Raw genomic sequence first — 19,059 nt, 5'->3', positions numbered from 1 at the left:
AAGTGATTCCTCAGTCGAATGGGTATCCCCAGCAGTGTTACCCCCCAATTGTTAGTGTCTTGCCAGCTTGGGTCTTTTTCCTTAAGCAGATATGGGTGTGTCTGATCTCTCCATGTAGAGTCTACCCCTTAAGCAGAAAGTGTCTATCCTTTCCTGCCATTTCCCCACTGAGATACATCCTCGTGGATGACGGTTGCTTCCGTTCCCTCCCTAATGGGATGGGTTTTCCCTATTGAGTTCTTTCCTCATTAGGATGAGTCTTGTTTCAGTCTGCCTTTTTGGATCGATCCTAAATTGGCTTCCTGTTGGCTGTCTCCTGTACTTCCCTGGGGCATAAATGAATAGTCGCTCACTAACCGACACTCATTCATCTTATCCTCAGCGGAATTTGTTTGGCCTCTACCACCAAACCGGTAGTTGTAAGTCCTATCTTTGTGGTTTTCTACCCACTAGCTGGTAGTTGTAAAATCCCACGTTCTCCCCTTGTTGGAGTTAACCCTGTGTGCTCATCCCGTTGATGACTGGTTACTTTTCCGTGGTTTTCTGCCTACAAACCGGTAGATGTAATCCCCTCTTTGTGGTATTAATGGTCTTGTCCCCTTTGGATACTTGCTTTGATCAAACAGTATTGTCCCCATTGGGTCTTCACTTTCTTTTTGGATACTTGCTCCGAGCAAGCAGCTTTATCCTCTTTTGATTGGTCATCTTTTGCATACCTAGCCTGGTACCCTGATGCCTTTCTTTTCGGTCGTTTATCCATTTAACAACCTACAACCCGGTTATGGATAATCTTCCATGCGAGTGTATTATCTACGTTTCGACGGCTATAGATAATATGTACTTATAATTTCCCGGTATTCAGACCGAAGGAGTTTCCGATGATCAGGTCGATGTACTCATGGCACAAGGCCAATTTTCCGGTATTCAGACCGAAGGAGTTTCCGACGATCAGGTCGATGTACTCATGGCACGAGGCCAATTTTCCGGTATTCAGACCGAAGAAGTATTCTCCTCTCCGTTGGTGTCGATAAACGTCGAGTTTTTCCCGATCATCCGTTGATGATTTGGTTGTGTCCTCCTTCCCAAGTGAAGTATTCTCCTCTCCGTTGGTGTCGATAAACGTCGAGTTTTTCCCGATCATCCGTTGATGATTTGGTTGTGTCCTCCTTCCCAAGTGAAGTATTCTCCTCTCCGTTGGTGTCGATAAACGTCGAGTTTTTCCCGATCATCCGTTGATGATTTGGTTGTGTCCTCCTTCCCAAGTGAAGTATTCTCCTCTCCGTTGGTGTCGATAAACGTCGAGTTTTTCCCGATCATCCGTTGATGATTTGGTTGTGTCCTCCTTCCCAAGTGAAGTATTCTCCTCTCCGTTGGTGTCGATAAACGTCGAGTTTTTCCCGATCATCCGTTGATGATTTGGTTGTGTCCTCCTTCCCAAGTGAAGTATTCTCCTCTCCGTTGGTGTCGATAAACGTCGAGTTTTTCCTAGACATCCGATGATGTCTAGTTGTACCTGTCCCCACGTGGATTTACCTCTCCGTTGGTTTCGATAAACGACGAGTTTTTCCCAGTCGTCCGTTGACGTCTGGTTGTGTTTCTCTCATTCCCATTCATCTGTAAATGTCTGGTCAATCTTTTTGGTGTCTGTAAACATCATCTTCCGATGTCTGTAAACGTCGAGTCTTCCCATTCATCAGTAAATGTCTGGTCGATCTTTTTGGTGTCTGTAAACATCATCTTCCGATGTCTGTAAACGTCGAGTTTTCTCCCATTCATCCGTTGATGTCTGGTCGAGTCCCCCCAGTCATTCATTAATGTCTGGTTACCTCTCCGTTGGTTTCGATAAACGTCGAGTTTTTCCTGGTCGTCCCCAGTTGGTTACCTCTCCGTTGGTCTTGGTAAACGTTGAGTTTTTCCCATTTCGTCCGTTGACGTATGGTTGTATCCCTCCCAGTTATTCAATAGCGTCTGGTTACCTCTCCGTTGGTCCTGATAAACGTCGAGTTTTTCCTAGTTGTCCGTTGGCATCTAGCTGTGATTGTTGTTCCCATTCATCGTCGTTGCGATGTCTGGATGTGGCCGTACCCTCTGAAAACAAAAAATATACCCAGCAATAAATATCAAATCCCAGTGGACGTCTCCATTGGTGGATCCCTGTATTGTGCAAATTCTACGGTTCTTGGTATTCAATCCCTATTTACCCTGAAAGTCTGACAGCCGTTGCTCTCATCCATTCGGGTTCCCAGCTGATTGAATAGGGGCAGCTGTAGCACCTCAAATTTGCACCTATCATCATGCATACATTTTCACATTAGGTCATGGCATATCATGATCCATTGCATAGCATTTTCATTGTCCCTCAGTTGCCTCAAGAGCAAGCAATCAAGAATTAGGTCAAACTAATCTCCTGATCAGTCAACCAAGCAAGCAAAGGAATTTCTCATTGAACCAAGGCCTTGGGGTTTGTCCAACAAGTTCACATGGCTTGGAGGTCCATTTGAAGTATTTTGGTCAAGGGTTGAAGACTTGGAGATCATCAGTTCATACACAGACAGTCAAAAACCCTAAAAAAGTCAACTGTCAGTCAAAGCAGTGGATGGTGGTCATTCTTGTGGAATTTGGGCCCCATGATCAATAATCAAGAGTTCATACAACTTGGGACATCATTTGAAGTCAAGTTCTCAAGGAATTAGGGTTTGGAATTCATCAGTCAATGCATAATCAGTCAGAAATCCTAAAAGTCAACTGTTGGTCAACTGTCCATTTAATCAGTGATTTGCTGATTGGAATTGGTTTGTGAGAGTTCATTCATGTCCAAATAGTCATCATACATCATGCCAAACACCATCATGGAAGAATTTGAAGCCAGATCATAAATTTCCCAAAATGGAAACTGGGCCTGTAACTGAAACTTACCAAAAATGGAAAGTTTTGATCCTCAAACTTACATCATGATACAAGCCTCAAATGAATTTTTGCCCAACATGAAAGTTGAAGATCTTGTTCTCCCATTTCCAAAAAGTCCTAGAACTCCCAATTCCCATGTGTGGTTGGCAAGTTATGATCGAATCGATTTCAGAAAATCTTGAACTTCAAAGGGCCATATCTCTCAAACCGTTTGGCCAATTTTGGTGGGGTTTTTTCCTACAAGTCACATTTGATCCCCTCTTTCCAAAAATATAAATTTCATGAGCCAAAACTTCACCAATCAAAATGGCATATTTTGACCTTTTTCATTTAAATGCAAGTTTGACCAAGAGTTGACTTTTTGATATAAACATTTTTTCAACATTTGGCCAATTGGAACAGCTCAAAAAAGTCATTTAAAAGGTGTTTGCAAGCTCAATTATGCAGCATTTTTTTCTGTCATTGTGCACACATTTTGCAGCCAAAAAACCAGTAGTACATATGGCCATGCTTGCTTGCTTAAAATTGGGAAGGAAGGACCAAAACTAGCCATGCTTGGTACTGCACATAGCAGCCTTGCCATTTTTGCTGTCATGCTACAAACCAATGGCAGACACACAAACCATTTGGAACACAGCCACAAACCAACATAACACTGCAGCAGAAAATCATTCATTGACCTTGCCTTTGACACTTGCAATTTCTGTCCAAAAAGCAACTTCCAACAGAAATTTAAAAACCTAATTTTCCTGCCATGAGGAATTAAGGGCAGACACATAAACCACCTGTGATAGCCAAGAAACCAGGGGATTTTCATTCATTCATTGGCTCAAAAGACCTGATCTTTGGCATTGTGAGGGGTCTGTCCAAAAACCTCAGCAGAACTGAGCTTGGCCATGGATTTGCTTCACTCAAGGCAGCAGATATCACAATCATTCTTGGTCATATTGCAAACATGAGAACCAACTGAAAAAACCATTGCATTTCATTCTCTCAAAAGATCACTTTTGGCCCTTTTGCATTTTTCTGTCCAATTTCCAAAGTAACCTAACTTGGCCTTGCTTGTGTCAAGAATCAAACACATTTTCCATCATTGAAAATACTGATAGCAGCAGACCAACATCATTCTTTCTCCAAGGACATCCACCTTGCTCTTGGCATTTTTGCATTTTTCTGTCCAATTTCCAAAGCACCCTAGCCCTGGCCCTGCTTTAAACAAGAACATCAAAAAACCACTTTTCTGTCATGTAGAGGACAGTAGCAGCCAAAGGCCATTGTTCACACTCTCTCAAACCTCACCCTTGCTATGCATTTTCTGTTTTGCTGTCAAAAGAGCACCAAAACCCTGCTACAGCAGCCAAAAACCACAAGACCACAGACCAAAACACCTTCACTCATTTTTCCAACCTCATCCTTGCTTGCTATTGGCATTTGATTTTTCTGTCAAAAACATAACAAGACTAAGCCTGGCTTGCCAACAGAACAATGCATACAACTCTCACTCAAAAGATCTCATCCTGGCTTTGCATTTTGCTGTTTAGCTGTCCACAATTCAAAAGTTACAAGACATGGGCTTGTACCAAAAGCTAGATCCAACAGCAGACCTTTATCATTTTTTTTTCTCTGTCAAAAAAAAAACAATCCTAAGAGCAGACACAAAAACCACCTTTGACAGCCAAGAAACAAAAGGGATTTCACTCACTCATCCTGAAAAGAACCTTGCACTTGACCTTTGCCTTGGCATTCATCAATTTGCTGTCAAACAACAAAACCTTACCTTGCCTTGCTAACATGACATAAAACCTGCTAACCAACAAAACCTTGTACTCTCAAAACTCTTCTTGCACTTCTTCAAGACCTATTCAAAAAAACACCAAGTGAAATAACCTAGCCTGGCCCTGCTCAACCCAACATTTCCTCACCATTTTCTGCCCCCAAACAAGCAGCATACCACAAACAACCTTCACTTATTTTCCAACCAAAGCCCTTGCTCACTTGGCTATTTTTCTGTCAAAAACACAGTGACCTAGGCTAGCTTAACAGCATTTCCAGCATTGTTCCTGCCATAACAAAACCAGCAAAGCCAAGAAGTCCAACTCACCTTGTTTGTGCATTTTCTGTCCAAACACAAGAGAGCAAAACCTGGCCAAACCAAAAGCAACATAGAACAGCAGGACATACACCCCATTTTCCTGTCATAAAAACCAGTAGAACAAGCCATCCCACTGCAACATCAAAACATCACTGCATCTTGGATTTTTCTTCAGAATCAAGTAAGTATTAATTTCCTTCATTTGCCAAACCACCACATGTTTAGTGTAGGTCTTAACATGCTGAAGCTTATGCGCTTTGTCTCACATGAATTGGTTGATTAATTTGTAAGAAATCTGTGATTTAAGTTTTATACACATATGAGTTTTTGTTCGAATCTCACTCCATGATGTGTTATACTGAAAACTATGCTTGGTTTTGTCATCACCATGTTTGAATGAGGCTATTGGTAGGCTTGATTTCATTTTCTGGACATTTCGATTTTTCATGTTTGAATGAAGTTATGCTGTTCATGTTGAAACCTTAGTGCATTTCCCAGAATTCTCTTTTGATTATGTTTGTTTCTTGATGTTGAATACGAGTTGTTCATGTTTAATGATTGATTGAGGAATGTTGGGGATGATGATTCGTATGCTGCATAGCCAAACCCTAGATGTATGAATTCTGCCCAGAAAATTTGAAGTTGATTGGCTGTTGTTGGTATTGTTACTGTTCCATTGGATATGGACCAATCACAACATTTCGTGGCCACGCCCTAAGCTGTGTCGTTTTGTTAAATGAAGGGGGTATTTACCAATATGCCACGCGGTCAACCATGTTTGACCTCCCTTCCATGTCTTTTGTTCATGCTTCATCCAATATTTCACTCATCTTCCAAAATTCATATTTAATTCATTTTAACTCCAAAAATTGTGGGATTTTTTGCATCAAACTCATGAAAATGTCTAGTTTTTTATCATTATTTTTACAGATTTTTTGGATCATTGGATTTTAATTGGCTCTAGGGTTCTTGTTATGTGACCAAAAATGATACATATTGCCAAAACAATTGTGAAATACTCATGTTGCATCCATTGGTCCTGAAATATTTTGTGGTAAAACTAGACACATTCACCTTCATTTTGGTATAAAGTTTGTGCATTTATCATATGTGGTGTGTGAGCTTTGATTTTTTGAAGTTAAGTGTTACATTTGGTGCTACATGAATGATATGCATTTTCTTGATTTTTGTTCACACACTTCCTGGCATCCAAATGACCCCAAATTTTGCATGATCCCTCCCTTACATGTCTAGTTCATGTGTGATTTTTCCTGGAATTGATTGTGCTGTTTTCCATTTATTTGAGAATTTTCTTCCCTGCCTAGTCAAATGTTGACTTTTTGTGCTACACATTGCCATATCATTTGGGAAATTCTCATACCATATTGTATGATCATGAAATTTCATATGTAATAACTAGACATCTTGAGCTTTGCATTGGTGTTAATCTCATTCATTTCTCATCTGTTTTCAATTTGATATGATTTTTTGAAGTTGACCCATGTTTGTTGACTTTCATTGTGCTTACTTGAAATTATGTTGACTTTCTGATTTTCATTGACTGCCTTCAACTTGTCCAAATGGGATGAAATTGGACATGCTTACCATGCTATGTGTTAGGGTTGATCATGATTTATTTGGTGATTTTTGGAAAATGTTTAGATTGCTTTTGATGCAAGTCTTTTTGTTGACTTCTGTGAGCTTCTGTTTGCCATGCTTTGACCTAAAGGGCTCATGAAATGATGATAGTGATCGATACGGATGTGAACCCAATTGGTTGTGTTTCTTGAATGTTTAAACTTGACTTTGATTGGATATCCTTTGCTGTTTTGACTTTCTCATTCACTTTTGACCCTAGGCTTGCCCTAGTGGTCCTGCTACTCACCTTTGAGTTTGTGATTTCAGGTTGACCATCAAATGGCCATTGAGACCAATTCTTTTGATTGAGCTTGCTCAAATATCATTGCCTAACCTCTTTGTTTTGTAGGTGGCTTGGCTCACATGCCTTAAGTCTTGTGCCTTGCACATCCATGTGCCTCCAATTAACTGTTGGTGTCTGTTTCTGTTTGTTTGGTTTGAAGTTGCATACTAACATCTGCTTGACTGTTTCAGGTGCTTTAGTTGCTTAGTTCCTTGTGAACTTTTTGCTTTGCTTTGCTTGTATAAGCAATTTGCATTGAGGTATGTCTCTTTTACTTCATGTAGTCTGGAAGACCTGGCCTGTTACTTGGCCAGGCAACTGTCTGAAGTCCTCCTTAAGAGGCAATGTTTGTGACTGTTTACTTTTGTCCTTGCATAGAGTCAAAGACCTCCTAAGTGAAGAGGCAATTGGTGGAAGGTAGGGATATGCAATCTATCCCCCACTATTCAGTGTGTCATCTGCTTTTGCTCACACCACTGTGTTGATGCATTGCAGATACGAACCCAAGATCTTGTACAATTGTACAGTTGAGTCAGTTTTAAATGTGTAGAAGGGTTCCCACTTTCTGAACCCACACATTCTTGTCTTAAGCTCTCCCAGGCCAGGGATAAGAGCTGTGAGGTCTCATCCTCACTTCATCCTTTCATCTGCTTCACCTTAGCCCCTCAATGGCAAGGTTAAGAGCAACATTCACCCAGTTCCAGAGGTTTGTTTGTCGAGGTTGATATGACCCCTTGACTAAAACCTAACCCTTGTTTGAGCCACTTGTTTGTGTATAGCATGTGCTATCTGTGCTTGTAGGATTGTTTGACTTGCTTCCTGTGCAAGATAGGATTGTCTGACTTGCTTCCCGTGCAAGATAGGATTGTTTGACTTGCTTCCTGTGCAAGTTAGGATTAGTTTAGACTTGCTTCCTGTGCAAGTTAGGTTTTGCTTGGCTTGCCTCCTGTGCAAGTTAAGTGTGTGTGGCTTGCTTCCTGTGTGAGCCATACTTAGGATAGGTTGGCCCTTGTGCCATTTAGCTAGAAACCATAACTTAGGGTTGATTTTGCATGACAACATCTAGGCTCGAGTCGTAGTCTCCCTAGAGTTGTGTCTCCCTCTGTTATCTGGTTAGGCTAGACCTTTATCCCTGCGTAGGGGAACTACATCGCCCTGATCTTCATACCAGATGAAGTATGTAGGCAGGAGATTGAGCTGATCTCTCCGGGCGCCTTTTTCTTTTTTGCGTGTGTTGTCTGACAGTTGCTAGGCTCGAGTGCCTGACTCCTTAGCAATTTGTTGTCTGTGTGTTTGAGTGTGTTTGACAGTTATAGGCTCGAGTCCCCGACTCCCTACTAACTTGTTTTGTTGTTGTGTGCTTGGAAGCTGATGTAAGTCCATCGAGTGGCATTTGGGTTCCAGTGTGCGTGCGTTTTGGTCCGGATGCTGATGTAAGTCCAGCAATTGGCATTCAGGCTCCACGATTGCCTTCTTGTGTGTGTTTTGGTTCGGATGCTGATGTAAGTCCAGTGATTGGCATTCGGGCTCCACGTTTGCCTTTGTCTGTTTGTTTGTGTGCGTGTCAGCCGAGCTACGAATGCTCTGATTCTTCTCTCGTCCGAGAAGATACGTATGCATAGGATGCGATATCCTAGCGAGCATGTGTCGTTTCCCCAGTCCGAACTACTTCGACTCTGATGTCTATGCCTGATAGACTAAGTAGGCCCAGGATGCGACATCCTGCCGAGTTCAGTTTCAGTCAGTCTCTTTCGTTTCTTTCAGCCAGTGTGTGTGAATATTTGAGCAGTGTTTAGCAACCATTTTCCTTCCTATTGTGCGTGGATCCCGTCGAATACGACGGATGCGTAGGGGTGCTAATACCTTCCCTTCGCATAACCGACTCCCGAACCCATCCTCTTTGGTCGCGAGACCATGTTCTTTCCCAGGTTTACTCTGAGCGTTTCCTTTCCCTATTTTGGGATAAATAACGCACGGTGGCGGCTCTGTTGTTTCTTGTTTTCCCGCCGGTTTTTCGCGCGATGCGACATGCGTCTTCTTCGTCGTCTGGGTCGAAGAAGCCGTTTGGTAATAACGGTCAGAGGAAGAAGGAGGGTGACACTAGCGCTGTGTATGCTCAACGAGGACCCAGTAGGGATCGTTACTTCCAGCACACTGCTGCGGTAACCATTCCTGCTGAACCACAACAGCAACCGCAACAGCAGCAACAACAGCAAAGGCAACCCTTCCAGCAGAGGCCTCAGAGGGTTGGTTACCAGGTGAAGGGTAGAGCTATGGACAGGCAGTTCGACAGGCCACCAGTGACTTATTCTTTTTTGTTTAAAAAGCTGATGGACTTGGGGTTGGTACAGACCAGAACTCTGGCACCTTTGAGACCTGATCAAAGGCCAGCCAATTATGATGAGAATGCAAAATGCGAATTCCATTCGGGTGCGCCCGGACATAACATTGAGAACTGCAAAGCTTTTAAGCACACAGTTCAAGACCTGGTGGATTCTAAGGCTATCAACTTCGCACCATCTCCCAACGTCAATGCTAATCCCATGCCTGCGCATGGTCAGAGGGGAGTGAATGTTATCTCTGAGGAGAACAGGATTGGGTTGTCAAGGGTGGATCAGTTGAGGACTCCTCTGGCTGAGGTTAAGAGGCAGTTGTTGTTGAATGGGGTCTACCCGGGCTGTAATGATGATTGTGTTGAGTGCATTGAGTCTGTCAATGGGTGTTCATCGTTGAGTAAGACTGTCCAGGGTCTGATGGACGAGGGGGGTATCTTGGTAGAGAAAGCTGATAAGGGGAAAGATGAGGCCTCCACCATAACAATATACTTTGATCCGGTGGATTTGTCTACTCTCGCTGAAGTGGCTCCCGTTACCATCACGGTACCTGGACCGATTCCATATGACAAAGATGATGCCGTGCCATGGCATTATGGTGGAGAGGTCTACTGCAATGGGGAGAAGATAGATGACCAGGCTGCAAGTGAAACCACTATTTCAAAGGTGGATAATGCCGGTACCAGCGGTTTCACTCGTAGTGGCAGATTATTTGCTCCAGAGGCCCTGAGGGGAGGAGAGGGAGAAAAAGAGAAAAAAGAAAAGGCCGAGGCTTTAGCCAGGGCAAAAGGAAAAGCTGTGGTGAATGAGGGTACTCCAGTGATGACACCGGCGCCTGCGGGGTCGGAAGATAAACTTGATGATGATGCAGAGGAATTCTTGAGAATCATCAAGAAGTCTGAGTACAAATTGGTTGACCATCTGCAGCAGACTCCTTCCAAAATATCGATTCTGTCATTGCTGTTGAGCTCTGAGGGGCATAGGGAGGCTTTGCTGAAGATCTTGAAGAAAGCTTATGTTCCTCAAGAGATTACGATAAATCAGTTGGAAACGGTCGTGTCTAATGTGCATGCCAGCCATGGGCTGGGTTTTACAGACATGGACCTGACGGTGGATGGGAGGAATCACAATCGGGCTCTACACATTGCGATGGAATGTAAAGGAGCTGTGCTTTCGCATGTGCTGGTTGATACTGGCTCCTCATTGAATGTGTTGCCGAAGAAGGCTCTGGCGAAGCTGAATTGTGACGGGCTGATTTTGACTCCGACTGATTTAATTGTGCGGGCTTTCGATGGGTCAAAGTGGGCCGTGTTTGGAGAGGTTGAGCTGCCAGTGAAGATTGGGCCAGAGGTGTTCAAGTCAACATTCTATGTCATGGATATTCAGCCGGCATACAGTTGCTTGTTGGGTAGGCCATGGATCCATGCTGCTGGGGCAGTGACCTCGACTTTGCACCAAAAGCTGAAGTATATCTGGGAGGGCCAAGTCGTCACTGTGTGCGGAGAAGAGGACATTTTTGTCAGCCATTTGTCCTCATTCAAATATGTGGAGATGGACGGCGAGATCTGGGAAACGCCTAGCCAAGCATTTGAAACCGTTAAGGTGGAGAATGCTCTCTTTGCCAAGGAGGAAGAGAAACCGTCCATATCTTCATACAAGCAGGCCGCCGAGGTGGTGAAGAATGGAGAGGCTCCTGGTTGGGGCAGAATGATGGATGTCTCCGCGAAGAAAGATCGCTTTGGAGTGGGGTACCAGCCGGGCCGAGGCTCAGGGCAAGGCAGAGGACGTCGTACGTCAGTCACATTCACAAGTGCCGGAATGCTGGATCCGGATCACATCTGCATGATGGGTGAAGATGCTGATAGCGAATGTGACATGGACCGGTGGATAAAGCCGTGCGCACCAGGGATGGAAATCCAGAACTGGAAGGCTGAAAAGATCATCCGGGTCACTCTGCTGGAAGAGTAATATTTTTCTTGTTTTGATTTTATATGCATGAAAGCCATACATGTTGCCCGACACGTAATGGTTCATTGTAAGGGCCACCTCATGTTTAAATTTGCAAATTTGCATCATGAATAAAAGGATGTTTTTCAGTTAAAAGCGGTGTTCCCTGTTTTTCATTTATTTTTACAGTTTAAAAATAAAAACAAAATAAAAATGGCATGTTTTCATTTTTATTTTTTATTTGTCACACCGGTTCTAAAGCAATGCATGAATCAACATTCATGCAGATGCGATTCTTCTCTGGATCTCATTGATAACAATCCTGTTACACCCTTGTATGACTTCGACAATCCAATCTATCTTGCTGAAGAAGAAGACGAAGAAGATTGTGAACTGCCAGGGGAATTAGCCAGATTGTTGAAACAAGAGGAGAAGGTGATTCAGCCGCATGAAGAGCCGATTGAGGTTGTAAATCTGGGTACCGACAAGGTCAAGAAAGAGGTGAAAATTGGGGCTGCTTTGGAAGAAAGTGTCAAGAGCAGATTGGTAGTGTTGTTGAAAGAGTATGTCGACATCTTTGCCTGGTCTTATCAAGATATGCCAGGGTTGGATACCGATATCGTTGTGCACAAGCTACCGTTGAGAGAAGATTGTCCTCCAGTGAAGCAGAAATTGCGCAGAACTCGACCTGATATGGCGATGAAAATTAAAGAAGAAGTGCAGAAGCAGTGGGATGCTGGTTTCCTTGCTGTCACTAATTATCCGCCATGGGTTGCGAACATCGTGCCAGTCCCGAAGAAGGATGGGAAGGTGAGAATGTGTGTGGACTACCGAGATCTGAATAGAGCTAGTCCGAAGGATGATTTTCCACTACCTCACATCGACGTGTTGGTCGATAATACAACTCAATTCTCGGTGTTTTCCTTCATGGATGGATTTTCTGGCTATAATCAAATCAAAATGTCGCCAGATGATATGGAGAAAACAACGTTCATTACACCGTGGGGCACTTTTTGTTACAAGGTGATGCCATTCGGTCTCAAGAACGCCGGTGCTACTTATCAGAGGGCCATGGTGACTTTGTTTCATGATATGATTCATCATGAAATTGAATGCTATGTTGATGACATGATAGCAAAGTCCCAGACAGAAGAGGGGCATTTGGTAGATCTGGCCAAGTTGTTCGACCGGCTGAGACAGTTCAGACTGAGGTTGAATCCGAACAAGTGCACGTTCGGAGTGCGGTCCGGTAAATTGCTGGGGTTCATTGTAAGTGAGAAAGGAATCGAGGTTGATCCTGCAAAAGTAAAAGCGATAAGAGAAATACCTGAACCGAGAACGGAAAAGGAGGTTCGTGGTTTCTTAGGTAGATTGAACTACATTTCACGGTTCATATCTCATCTAACAGCCACGTGCGAACCGATTTTCAAGTTGTTGAGAAAAGATCAAACGGTCAGGTGGAATAATGATTGCCAAGCGGCATTTGAAAAAATAAAAGAGTATTTGCAGGAGCCTCCGATTCTGATGCCTCCTGTGGAGGGAAGACCGTTAATTCTGTACCTGACAGTCCTCGAGGGGTCTATGGGGTGTGTATTGGGGCAGCATGACGAGTCTGGTCGAAAAGAGCATGCCATATACTACCTTAGCAAAAAGTTTACCGACTGTGAAACAAGATATTCACTGCTCGAGAAAACTTGTTGTGCTTTGGTCTGGGCTGCTCGCCGACTAAGATAGTATATGTTGGTTCATACCACTTTATTGATTTCCAAGATGGATCCAATCAAGTACATTTTTGAAAAGCCAGCATTGACCGGACGGGTTGCGAGGTGGCAAATGATTTTGACAGAATATGATATACAGTACACCTCTCAGAAGGCAATCAAGGGGAGTGTATTGTCTGATTACCTCGCTCAGCAACCTATTGATGATTATCAACCGATGAAGTTTGAATTCCCTGATGAGGACATCATGTTTCTCAAATCGAAAGATTGTGAGGAACCGATCCCGGAGGAGGGGCCTGACCCTGAATCCGAATGGATTCTGGTGTTTGATGGGGCCGTTAACGTGAATGGAAGCGGTGTTGGTGCTGTTTTGGTTACGCCGAAAGGATCCCACATTCCTTTTGCTGCCCGGCTAACATTTGAGTGCACCAACAACGTGGCTGAATATGAACCGTGTATATTGGGGATTGAGGAGGCGATTGATTTGAGGATCAAGAACCTTGTCATATATGGAGATTCAGCTCTGGTGATAAATCAGGTTAACGGAAAATGGTATACGCATCAATCTCATTTAGTGCCGTATCGAGATTATACGAGGAGGTTGATGACGTTTTTCACCAAGGTGAAGTTGCATCATGTGCCCAGAGAGGAGAATCCGTTGGCAGATGCTTTGGCTACTCTGGCCGCCTTGATTAAGGTGCAGAGGTGGAATCAGTTCCCCAGTGTTGAAGTAGGTCGTCTGGATAGACCGGCTTATGTGTTTGCTGTTGATACAACGCCTGATGATGAGAAGCCGTGGTATTATGATATCAAGCACTATCTAGAGACTCAAGAGTATCCTGAGGGAGCATCTAAGAAGGACCGAAAGACTCTGCGGAAGTTGGCCATGGTGTTTTATCTGAATAAGGATGGGGTTTTGTATAAGCGGAACTTTGATTGGGTCTTGCTTCGATGTGTTGATGATAGAGAAGCAAGCCAATTGATGAAAGAGGTTCATGAAGGATCGTTCGGTACCCATGCCAGTGGGAATGCAATGGTAAAGAAGCTGCTAAGGGCAGGTTATTATTGGATGACAATGGAGGCCCAATGCTTCAATTTCGTGCGGAAGTGTCATAAATGCCAGATTTATGCAGACAAGGTGCACGTGCCTCCAAATCCGTTGAGCTTAATGTCGTCTCCATGGCCGTTTGCTATGTGGGGCATTGATATGATCAGAAAGATTGAGCCTACAGCTCCAAATGGGCACAGATTCATATTAGTGGCTATTGATTACTTCACCAAGTGGGTAGAAGCAGCCTCTTATACGAACTTGACAAAATAGGTCGTTGCCAGATTTCTCAAGAGAGACATCATTTGCAGATATGGGGTTCCCGAGAGAATCATTACTGATAATGGTTCTAATTTGAACAATAAAATGATGGCAGAACTGTGCCGGGAATTCAAGATCGAACATCACAATTCTTCTCCCTATCGTCCGAAGATGAATGGGGCGGTTGAGGCAGCCAACAAGAATATCAAGAAGATTGTGCAGAAGATGGTGGTAACCTATAAAGACTGGCATGAGATGTTGCCATTTGCATTGCATGGGTATCGAACGTCGGTGCGTACATCTACTGGGGCAACTCCTTTCTCATTGGTGTATGGAATGGAGGCTGTATTACCTGTTGAAGTTCAGATTCCCTCTTTGAGAGTCCTGATGGACGTCAAGTTGCAAGAGGCTGAATGGGTAAGGACCCGGTATGAAGAGTTGAGCCTAATTGAAGAAAAGAGGCTAGCAGCCATCTGTCATGGGCAGTTATACCAGCAAAGGATGAAGTGTGCTTTTGACAGAAAGGTGCGACCTCGGGTATATCACGTAGGTGATATGGTGCTGAAAAGGATCCTTCCTCCTCAAAACGATCCTAGGGGCAAATGGACACCGAATTATGAAGGTCCATTCGTGGTCAAGAAGGTTTTCTCTGGTGGAGCCTTGTTGCTAACGACCATGGATGGTGAAGATTTTCCATCCCCTGTGAATGCGGACGCAGTTAAAAAATACTTCGTATGAAGAGACCCGCTGGACGAAAAGAACAAAATAGTCCAGGCAAAAATGGGCATCCCGGCGAACCAAAAAACAGAAAGAAAGGTTCGGGCAAAAATTAGGGATAGAATGAAAAAATGTACACCCGGCAAGTCGAAAACCTGAAAAGGCGACTTGGGCAAAAAGGGGTATCTCGGTGGACTGAAAACCCGAAAGGGCGGTCCAGGCAAAAGAGGGGTTGAAACGAACAACTGCGTCCGGCATGATCGTTCGCTTTGGTTAAAGTATCATGGATAATACCCGGTAGGGATCAATTAGAAACGTCTTGTTCAGAAGGCAGAAAGCATGGAGAGTCAGAGGACATATGGGGTGTAACCGAGTTGGAACTCGATGAGATCGCGGGTTCCACATTGCCATTAGGATAGATTTTTCCTTTTGTGCGCAATTACCTCTTTTCAGGAATTGCTTCCTTTGTATCGCTCGATTTGAGCCACACTTTTTCAAATCAATAAAAATGCATATTCAGTCAAATAATTTTGTTTTTGTTTTTCATTACCGCTTTGATTGCAAAAACATCCAGATATTTTTGATAAAGAATCTTTGCATTTTAAGACATACAGGTCCCTTCCAATGCATGTTTATAAGATTGAAAGCTTGAAATCTTATTCGGAAGGATGAGTGACCCAAGTGTTGAAATCTTGACACGCCTGGGGCACGGTTTTATCTAACGATCTGTTTTGCAGGTGCTGTTAGTTATTTTCACTCACTTGCAGGTTGTGATGTGGAAGCTGTTGACAAAAAAAATCCCCGTGGGAGTCCAATCAGGGACGAATGTATGAAGGAATGACGAAGAGACGTTGAGACGTACGCCGATCCTCGAATGATAATCAAGAAGACTCTTCAAAGTCGGAAGACTGGAAAGTCTGTAGAAATTCCCCGCAGAGTCCAATCAGGGACAGGCGAGTTGAAGGAACGGTGAGGAGACGACGAGAGACGTACGACGACCCTTGGAATTAATCAAGAAGACTCTTCAAAGTCGGAAAATTGAAAAGGCTGCATAATCCCCAGGAGTTCGATCTCCGTCGAGCGCGGAGCGATTGGGAATACAAGATGATGGAGCAGAAAAGATCCAGACGAGTCTGGGAGTTCTCAAAAGTGGAAAGCCGATACGAGATTGGGAGGTGGATACCGTGGTTCGACGAGCCGATGGGTGTTCTGTACCAGCTTTTCTCATTTCCCCAGCTAAGTCCCCAAGCAGAGTTGTGAGGGCTAATTTCCCAGCAGATCCAAGGTTTGTGGATCCCCTAGCTGAGTCAGGATGGTTATCCCCGGCAGGTTTAAAACGATGTTTCCTCAGCAGCCAGGCCCGAAGGTTGCTATCCCCGAGTGGAGCGGGTTTCAATGAAATATATCTCCAGCAGTGTTCATCCTACCAGTGGATTGGATGAGTTTCCGTAGCGGACTGATATTTGCATCCCCAGCTGAGTTGATTCTACCTATGGATTGCATGTGTTGTCCCCAGCGGAGTGGCATTCGTTTCCCTAGCAGGGTCAGGATGGTTATCCCCAACAGGTGTCAGATCGATGCTTCCCCAGTTGCCAGGCCTGGAGGTTGCTGTTTCCCAGCAGAGTATCTGTGAGCATTTCCCCAATGAAGTCGTCAGGTATCTGTGAGGTTTCCCCAAAGCAGGTTCGGGATTGATATCCTCAGCAAGTCGAAGACTGTTGTATCCCCACAGAGCGTTGGTGGTTCTTATCCCCAGCAGTTTCCCGAGCGGATCGGGTGCAAAGGAGGTTTTTCCCCAGCAAGGGTTACCTTTTCCAGCAGCAGCAGTGCTATTCCCCAGCGGGGTGGAGATCGGAGTATTGACGAGTTCCTCAGTAGAGTGTCTCGTGCTCTTCAGAAGAGTCCCTTGAGGGGGATACTTTTTATGCATTCATCATGTAGAATAAGCATAGCATGTTGCATAGAAAAAATAAATCGCGTAGCATTTCCATCATTATGGAGCATTACGCGGAAAAAGCCAATCATGCATCATGGCAAGCATACGCTAGTCTCAAGCCGCGGTATTTGTTTGAGAGGTGGTTTTGCCCAAAGGTGAAGGCGTTACTCTGAAGAGTTTTGGCATCGTGATTTTGAATCAAAGTTTCTGTCGGGCAGAGATGGGAATGTTAATCAAAGAAAGTTTCGGGGTCCGAGAAGAAAAAACAAGAGAGAATAACCCCCGGCTAGAACGCAAAGTGTTCGTTGGCTAGGGTTGAAGGAAAGAATAGCCGGTTTGTGGGTTGTTATTCCCAGCATGGGCCTGTGGCATGTGTGCCGGTTCACTTATCATTGTTTTGTTATCTTCGCCGATACTGATAGGTATGAAGAATTTTCCGGTATCCAGACCGAAGTGGCATTCAGGCCAGTTTTCCGGTGTTCAGACCGAGGCGGTATCCAGACCGAAGTGGCGTTCAGGCCAGTTTTCCGGTATTCAGACCGAAGTGGCGTTCAGGCCGATTTTCCGATTTTTAGATCGAAGAAGTTTCCGACGATCAGGTCGAAGTACTTTTTCCGGTGTTCAGACCGAGGCGGTATTCAGACCGAAGTTGCGTTCAGGCCAAGTTTCCAATTTTCAGATCGAAGAAGCTTCCGACATTTAGATCGATGTAGCTTGTGGCAGTCAGGCCTATTTTCTGGTATCCAGACCGAAGTGGCGTTCAGGCCGATTTTCCGATTTTCAGATCGAAGAAGTTTCCGACGATCAGGTCGAAGTACTTTTTCCGGTGTTCAGACCGAGGAGGTATTCAGACCGAAGTGGCGTTCAGGCCAAGTTTCCGATTTTCAGATCGAAGAAGCTTCCGACATTTAGATCGATGTAAGCTTGTGGCAGTCAGGCCTATTTTCCGGTATCCAGACCGAAGTGGCAGTCAGGCCTATTTTCCGGTATCCAGACCGAAGTGGTATTCAGACCAGTTTTCCGGTGTTCAGACCGAGCCGGTATCCAGATTGAAGTGGTATTCAGACCAGTTTTCCGGTGTTCAGACCGAGGCGGTATCCAGACCGAGGTGGTGTTCAGACCATGAAAATGAAAAAAGAAGAAATTTTTCGGGGTGCAAGAAAATCAAAAAGAAATATAATCCCCAGCGGATGTGTGGTGTTCAGGCCATGATTATCCCTGCGTTACCATTTATTTTGGTATCCAGGTCGATGTTGTTGTTTCGGTGATCAGGCCGACTTTCTCCGTTCCAGACGGATTCTTGTTTCAAGTTTGTTCTTCGCCGATTCTGACAGGCGTTGTTAATTATTTTCCCATCAGAGTGCAAATTGTTCGTCTGTTCTTGGTATTCAATCACTCTTCATCCTGATCATCTGAAAGCCGAGGCTATTCATATCGACAGGTTCACAGTGGATTGAATAGGGGCAGCTGTAACACCGCAAAATTTGTCCTCCTCTTTTGGGACTAGCTTAACATATTGCATTGCATTTTTAGGTCATTAGGCATTGCATATTGCATATCATGTGGTTACATGGAGCAAGTCATCCTCCTAAGTCTTGATCAGAAGATAAAGAGGTTATGATGCAAGCTAGGGTTTTGTGGACTGATCACTAACTGTCTGAGGGTGGTGGTTCAAATTAGGGTTTTGATATCATTCAGGAGATTCAAGGGATTGATCATATACCTTGAGATTAGGGTTTTGACCACTGGTCAACCCTAATCAGTTGCATTGGGCCAATCAGGGCTTGGCAAGGAGATGAGGTTTTCAATGGATATGAGGATCATTTCATGATTGTATTGAGCTTATGGAGGCTAGGGTTTCACCATTGAGCCATTTCATCAGAGGATTGGGGCTCAGATTGATCAGTGCATTGCCAAATTCATCTATCAGTTGAAAAGTCAACTCTGGTCAACTGTGCTTGATTTTATGGATTTGGAGGTGGGAGAGAGCTGGATACACTTCATTCATGTCGAAACAAGTTTCATTTGACATGTCAAAGCTCAAGAATGAAGAAAATAAATTCAGGACAAAAATTGCCAAAAATAGAAAGTGACTTGTAATGGAAGTTTCCAAAAATGGAAAGTTTTTCACCACAAAATTACATGTCCAAAAAAGCTTCAAATGAAAATTTGTTCA

This window comes from Lathyrus oleraceus, chromosome 3, assembly GCF_024323335.1.
Source record: "Lathyrus oleraceus cultivar Zhongwan6 chromosome 3, CAAS_Psat_ZW6_1.0, whole genome shotgun sequence".
In the NCBI taxonomy this organism is placed as follows: domain Eukaryota; kingdom Viridiplantae; phylum Streptophyta; class Magnoliopsida; order Fabales; family Fabaceae; genus Lathyrus; species Lathyrus oleraceus.
This window is presented reverse-complemented; position numbering follows the sequence as displayed.